The following is a 7,594-nucleotide window of genomic DNA, read 5'->3' as shown; positions in this document are numbered from 1 at the left end:
GTTTTTGGAAATATCATTGTCATTGCATACTCAGAGGATTCTATACCTCAGTTACCTGCCCAAAGACTTGCATCCACATTTCTTCTACGTGAGGGTCGATGGGAAACGACTTGATGGGGGATCGATCGCCTTGACAAATTACACAAGTCATATGTCTGGTGCAATTAAACCAACAAAAGCCTTGTTTTTACCTGGTGCTAACCAGTGGTGGACAAAAATTGTCATACTTCAGTAAAAGATAGAAAATGACTCAAGTAAAGGTGAAAGTAACCCAGTAAAATACTACCTGAGTAAAAGTCTAAAAGTTTTTAATTTTGAATATACTTAAGTATCAAAAGTAAAAGTATAAATCATTTCAAATTCCTTATATTAAAGCAGACCAGACGGCAGAATTTTCTTGTTTTTTTATTTATTGACGGATAGCCAGAGGCACACTCCAGAAATCAGATATCATATAAAAACCAGTAATAATGTGTTCAGTGAGTCTGCCAGATCAGAGGCAGTTAGGGATGACCAGGGATGTTCTCTTGATAAGTATGTGAATTTGACAATTTTCCTGTCATGCTTACATTCAAAATGTAATGAGTACTTTTGGGTGTCAGAGAAATGTATGGAGTAGAAAGTACATTATTTTCTATAGGAATGTAAATGAAGTAAATGTAAAAGTTGTAAAAATACAGTATAAATAGTAAAGTAAAGTACAGATACCCAAAATCTTTACCCCACTGGTTCCGACATGCATTCTTTGTTCTAAACTTATACACATTCTGATTTTGTGCACAATGTAGCCGTTGCATCTACACATGGTATTAAAATGTGTCTCTTATCCATCCACTGTGTCCTCATTCTGACCAGATATCCTGGCCCCTCCAGAGGTGGACAGGAAGATCTAATCACAGTCAGAAAACAAAGTGGGCACAATCAGAATGTGGTAAAGATCAGGACGAAGGGCCCATGTTAGAACCCAGTATAAACAGGCTACAATGGGGTTCATTTAAGCTTAATTCATTGGGTTAATACATGGCTACTACATCAAGCAAAAAATACAACATGATTATGGGTTATCAACATTATCTTATTTACTCATTTTCCCCTCAAGCATAAATCAAGTCGTAAATCTATCACATTTCAAAATTAACCCAAAACAGTAAAGCAGAACTGAAAATAACTGCGGTGACAATACATTTCAGAATGTGGGATTCAGTCGATGAGAAACAAGAAGAAATGAAAAGGTATCGCAAAGTTTTCAGGGATCCCCACCTTTTCTGTCCTTTTCTTCACTTCTGCAACAGTGGGGTTGCCTTGTAGAGGTTAACTGAAAATATTGATAGACAATGAAAAAAATACTGCCAAATTCAGTCTACTTTCACGCAGTATTATCAGACCTCAGGAGAAGACCCAGATGCAGACAGTACAAAGTAACAAAATGTATTACAATAACAGGGTGCAGGAAAACGACAGGGCAGGCAGAGGTCAGTAATCCAAAGCAGAGTCCGAACGGTACAGAACGGCAGGCGGGCTCAGGGTCAGCAGAGGTCAGTCATCCAGGGCAGTGTCACAAGGTACAGTACAGCAGCCAGGCTCAGGGTCAGGGTCAGGGCAGGCAAAATGGTCAAAAGCGGGAAAACTAGAAAACAGGAACGAGAAAGAAAACCGCTGTACGGGAAAAACGCTGGTAGGCATGACGAGACAAGACGAACTGGCAACAGACAAACATAAAACACAGGTAGGAATATATTTATATTATATATATTACATATTATTATATTATTACATATTATATATATATATTATAAATACACAGGGGATAATGGGGCAGATGGGGTTTTACCTGGAAGGGGGTGGAGACAAGCACAAAGACAGGTGAAACAGATCAGGGTGTGACAAACATGCTATTTGGCAATTCCAAATATAGCAACAATGTAATGGTGATTCTAATTCCACAAGTTTAATAGTTGTTAATGAACTAATAATAGTTCATTCGTTTTGAACCCTTATGTCATTAAATGATGACCTGTCATGTAACAAATTATAATATGTATAAAACATACAGTATGTAGTGTAAATGTTCCTTTCCCTTAATGTTTATGTAATAAGACTCAGACTTATTGCTTACAGCTGGTTTAAGACATCTATGAGAAAAGGGCCCATTGTAGTACATCTCATCTGTGAAGCTATACACAGATATGACTTGACATTTAGTGCATGTTGCACTAAAGGATGTGCTGCTTTCATAAGCCACCGACCTGACCCCCTCTCTTCCGCCTCTCTTCCCCTCTCCCGTGTGATGCCTAATCCCAATTCACACTGCCGCTCAAAATCACAATCTCTGTCAATCTCTCGCTCTCCCTTGACGTACATGGACCAAAAAATCTAATCAAATTGTATTGGTCACATACACATGGTCAGCAGATGTTAATGCAAGTGTAGCGAAATGCTTGTGCTTCTAGTTCCGACAATGCAGTAATATCTAACAGTAATCTAACAAATTCACAATGACAACCTTATACACACACAATGTACGGGGATGGAATAGGAATATGTACATATAAATATATGGATGTGCAATGGCCGTGCGGCATAGACTAGATGCAATAGAAGGTATAAAATACAGTATATACATACGAGATGAGTAATGTAGGATATGTAAACATTATTAAAGTGCCATTATTTAAAGTGACTAGTGATATCTTTATTAAGTGGCCAGAGATGTGAGTCTATATGTTGGCAGCAGCCACTCTATGTTAGTGGTGTCTGTTTAACAGTCTGATGACCTTGAGATAGAAGCTGTTTATCAGTCTCTTGGTCCCAGCTTTGATGCACCTGTACTGACCTCGCCTTCTGGATGATAGCGGGGTGAACAGGCAGTGGCTCGGGTGGTTGTTGTCCTTGATGATCTGTATGACCTTCCTGTGACATCGGGCAGTGTAGGTCTCCTGGAGGGCAGGCAGTTTGCCACCGGTGATCCGTTGTGCAGACCTCATTACCCTCTGGAGAGCCTTGCGGTTGAGGGAGGTGCAGTTGCTCCCAAGATAATTGTTGCCCCCCACACACCACACACATGTAAACTGGAAACCATATATCCTCAGGCTACATTTATTGTACCCCCCACCCAATATACCAGGCAGTTCTCATTAGTTCAGTACATGATCTGTAAACAAGGATAGCTCCCTTTATGTAACAGCCATACCGCGCAGTGAGAATCATTATTCACGTAGCTAATTTCTGGGGCTAGCAAACTAGCTGGGCTTAAAACGGGGGTAAAAGCTCACTGGTAGCCTATCATTTCTCATCTGGTGCCTCACTTAGCCCCCCCCCCCCACACACACACGTAGCTAATTTGTCCAGCAGCCAGTGGGTCTGTCTAGCTAGCTGTCGATAGCATGAATCTGTAACAACAATTCTGTATAAACAGGGTCTAATACAACCATTACATCTCAAGCATGCTAACTAACTCACTTGCACAGCCATCATACATATCAAAAGCACATCACAGGAAGCCCCCGATATCTAACAGCTACCGTAAACACATACCATATACATCAGGAAATGTACATAGTCAACTCGTACACATTGTACATATGAAAAAATATGACAGTATTTCAAAACGTGACTTACCTCTTGCATAGAGTTATCAGACTAGGGAGAATGTACATTCCCGATCTCCCTGTACTAGAGTGCAGTGTTGAAGTCACCTCGCCTCCATCTCCACCCCCACTATTGTCCAAAAATATTTTGGAACATATAGAAATGCATTTATTTATGTCTACTTTTGTTTTTGCCACATGTATTATATTACAGACACCGTAATGCATGCTTTTAGATTATATTATGTGAGCTAAACAAAAATTCAAAATGAAAAAATATGTTTAAAAAATCCTTAAAGTATACATTTTTGAGATGAGTAAAGTTACTGTCCTCACTACAACTTTAACATACTTAAATACACATACTTTTGCCCTTGAAACATTTAATTGAAACACTATAGAATTCCATTCATTCCTATGCCGGACTGCTCCTACTGGGGAGATATGTGACATCCTATTTTCTCTCTCTTGTTGGCAAGTGTTGAGTATATACATCTGCACATTCAAGATATGAAGCTATACTGATGACAGATTTGCTTCTTTTGGCTGAGGTCCATATCTGGATCTTCATATGCTTTTTGATACCCTGACAATAACGATGATTTCTGATACATTTCTGAGTTTTCAGCACATGAAATCCATATTTTTCTTCATTGCACAAATCATTTTTGGATTCCCTATATGTTACATGGTATGGCCGGATAATGACTCATTAGATATCCTGAGACAGGCCTATGTGGACATTTTATTTTCTCTATATAATGACAAATACTGACTGTAGGCCTACCTAGTATATTTTCTCAGCACGTACAGTGCATATGCTCTTGACTGATGTCCATATTAGGATCTCGATATGCGTTTTGGACAATTTCTGACGCTAATTTGATTTTTGAGGACTTGCTCAATAATTAGACAAATATTAAATCCATATAATTATTTCAGAGTTGGTTCTCATTTTTGTATGAAGGTGTGTGCAAACCGCAAGCTGAAAGCACTGTAACCAGTAGCGTAGCATCAATAATCACCTCTTTCCTGCTGTTTTCTGCTGTGTTCCAACAGTTGTCTTTTTTTGTTGGAACACAGCAGAACACAGCAGGAAAGAGGTGATTATTGATGCTACGCTACTGGCTACAGTGCTAACCCTAACCCTAACCCTAATGTTTAAAAGATGTGTGCTCAAACTGACAACTAGAGAAACAAAGAAGTGAGAAGATGTTCAGAAAATACCTCAAAGAAGTTAGTAGCGAATTTGAGATGTTTTATTTATCTCAGTAACTTTATTTATCCATTATTTTACCAGCAGAGTTGACTGAGAACATTTACAGCAACAACCTGAGGAATAGTTACAAGGGAGAGGACAGGGATGAATGAGCCAATTGTAAACTGGGGATTATTAGGTGACCGTGATGGTTTGAGGGCCAGATTGGAAATTTAGCCAGGACACCAGGGTTTAACACCCCTACTCTTATGATAAGTGCTATGGGATCTTTAATGACCTCAGAGAGTCAGGACAACAGTTTAACATCCCATCTGAAAGACCACACCCTACACAGGGCAGTCACTGCCATGGGGAATTGCAATATTGTTTTAGACCAGAGGAATGAGTGCCTCCTACTGGCCCTCCAACACCACTTCCAGAAGCATCTGGTCTCCCATCCAATAAATGACCATGACCTACCCTGCTTAGCTTCAGAAGCAAGCCAGTAGTGGTATGCAGGGTGGTATGCTGCTGGACTATTAACTGGAATCAAGAATGTTAGCTAATTTGTCCAGCAGACAGTAGGGTTAGCGAGCTTGGGTAAAAGTTAACTGGTTGCATAAAGTAGCTAGCTAATAAATAATGAAATTGCTTTCCCTTAAGGGAAAATTTTTTTTCCCCCTTATCAAGCCTCAAGGTGAAAGCTAACATTTTAAAACATTTAGGCATATTTTGTATGACTGGTTAATATAAGATAGCCGGCTTGATTGTTCCAGTTCGTTTCCTCGTCATAAATGAAGCAGGTCGATTATAATGATGTGATTTTAGAATGTTTTCTTGCCAAATCAACACAATTTAGATTCATGATTTTTGCAATGACGGTTTGGAGTGGATCACAGACCAACACTACCACGGGTCTGGACTGTGAGGGACCTCCGGTGGCGACCCAATCTGCACCCATTGCATATAACAAAGAGGGCAGGCAGGTTTTTATTTGATTATTATTATTTTATTTAACTAGGCCAGTCAGTTAAGAACAAATGGTTAGTTACAATGACGGCCTACCCCGGCCAAACCCTCCCATAAACCGGACGATGTTGGGCCAATTGAGCGCCGCTCTATGGGTCTCCAGATCACAGCTGGTTGTGATACAGCCCGGGATCTAACCCGGGTCTGTAGTGACGCGATACCGTGCCTTAGACCTCTGCGTCTCTCGGTCCCGGTCTGAGGGTGAGGGTGTGCAACATTTATTTTCCGTTGACCTACGTTTGCAACTGTACAGAAAACATGTGTTGTGATTGGAGCTCTGGATTTGCTATGCTGCATTTTTTTTACAGAAATAGCAGAGATGTGCTTTGGAAATAGCAATTTGTTTGCCTTTCAGTGCCTTGTATAGCATATTACTGAATATAGTGCAAATGTATGATCAGATACAGTGCCTTCAGAAAGTATTCATACCACTTGACTTATTCCACATTCTGTTGGGTTACAGCCTGAATTCAAAATGGATTCAATCAACAAAAAAAATCACCTTTCTACAATACTCCATAATGACAAAGTGAAAACCTGTTTTTAGAAATTTTTCTGCACATTTTTAAAAATGAAATTCAGCAACATCTCATTTACGTAAGTATTCACACCCCTGAGTCAATACTTTGTAGAAGCACTTTTAGCAGCGAGTCTTTCTGGGTAAGTCTATAAGTGCTTTCCACACCTGGATTCTGCAACATTTGCCCATTTTCATTTTCAAATGTCTTCAAGCTCTGTCAAATTGGTTGTTGATCATTGTATACAACAAGTTTCAGGTCTTGCCATAGATTTTCAAGTAGATTTAAGTCAAAGCTGTACCTCAGCCACTCAGGATCATTCACTGTCTTCTTGGTAAGCAAATCCAGTGTAGATTTGGCCTTGTGTTTTAGGTTATTGTCTTTCTGAAATGTAAATGTATCTCCCAGTGTCTGGTGGAAACCAGACTGACCCAGTTTTTTCAGTAGTATTTTGCCTGTGCTTAGCTCCAGTCAGTGAATATTGTATCCTGAAAAACTCCCCAGTCCTTAATGATTACAACCATACCCATAACATGATGCAGCCACCACTATGCTTGAAAATATGGAGAGTGGTACGCAGTAATGTGTTGTAGTGGATTTGCCCCAAACATAACACTTTGTATTCAGAACAAAAAGTTAATTGGTTTGCCATGTGTGTTTGCAGTATTACTTCAGTGCCTTGTGGTAAAAAGGCTGCATGTTTTGGAATATTTTTATTCTGTTCAGGCTTCCTTCTTTTCACTGTCAATTAGGTTAGTATTGTGGAGTAACTACTATGTTGTTTATCCATCCTCAGTTTTCTCCAATTACCGCCATTAAACTGTTTTAAAGTCACCATTGGCCTCATGGTGAAATCCCTGAGCGGTTTCCTTCCTCTCCGGCAACTGAGTTAGGAAGGATGCCTGTATCTTTGTAGTGACGAGGTGTATTGATACACCATCTAACGTGTAATTAATAACTTCACCATGCTCAAAGGGATATTCAATGTCTGCTTATGTTTTACCCGCCTACAGATAGGTGCCCTTGTTTGCAAGGCATTGGAAAACCACCCTGGGCTTTGTGGTTGAGTCTGTTTTTGAAATTCATTGCTCGACTGAGGGACCTTACAGATAATTGTATGTGTGCAGTATACAGATGAGGAAGACATTCAAAAATCATGTTTTAACATTATTATTGCACACAGAGTGAGTCCATGCAACTTATGTTACTTATTAAGCACAATTTTACTCCTGAAGTTATTTTAGATAGGCCATTGAGACACG

General features: G+C 39.6%; 1 long non-coding RNA gene across 3 annotated transcripts; it reads right to left on the bottom strand.

Moving 5' to 3' along the window:
* Positions 1 to 390: 390 nt before the first annotated feature.
* LOC118402676 (uncharacterized) lies at positions 391 to 3,713 on the bottom strand. 3 transcript variants are annotated; one of them, XR_008078679.1, is made up of 3 exons: positions 3,619 to 3,713; positions 2,834 to 2,999; positions 391 to 1,699 (listed from the first exon to the last, which is right to left on the bottom strand). It is a non-coding gene; the product is annotated as an uncharacterized LOC118402676 (long non-coding RNA). The 3 variants fall into 3 exon arrangements; XR_008078677.1 differs by lacking the exon at positions 3,619 to 3,713 and having other exon boundaries at positions 2,834 to 3,042; XR_008078678.1 differs by lacking the exon at positions 3,619 to 3,713 and having other exon boundaries at positions 391 to 1,627; positions 2,834 to 3,042.
* Positions 3,714 to 7,594: the final 3,881 nt, after the last annotated feature.

This window comes from Oncorhynchus keta, chromosome 24 (genome assembly GCF_023373465.1).
Source record: "Oncorhynchus keta strain PuntledgeMale-10-30-2019 chromosome 24, Oket_V2, whole genome shotgun sequence".
Taxonomy (NCBI): domain Eukaryota; kingdom Metazoa; phylum Chordata; class Actinopteri; order Salmoniformes; family Salmonidae; genus Oncorhynchus; species Oncorhynchus keta.
This window is presented reverse-complemented; position numbering and strand designations above follow the sequence as displayed.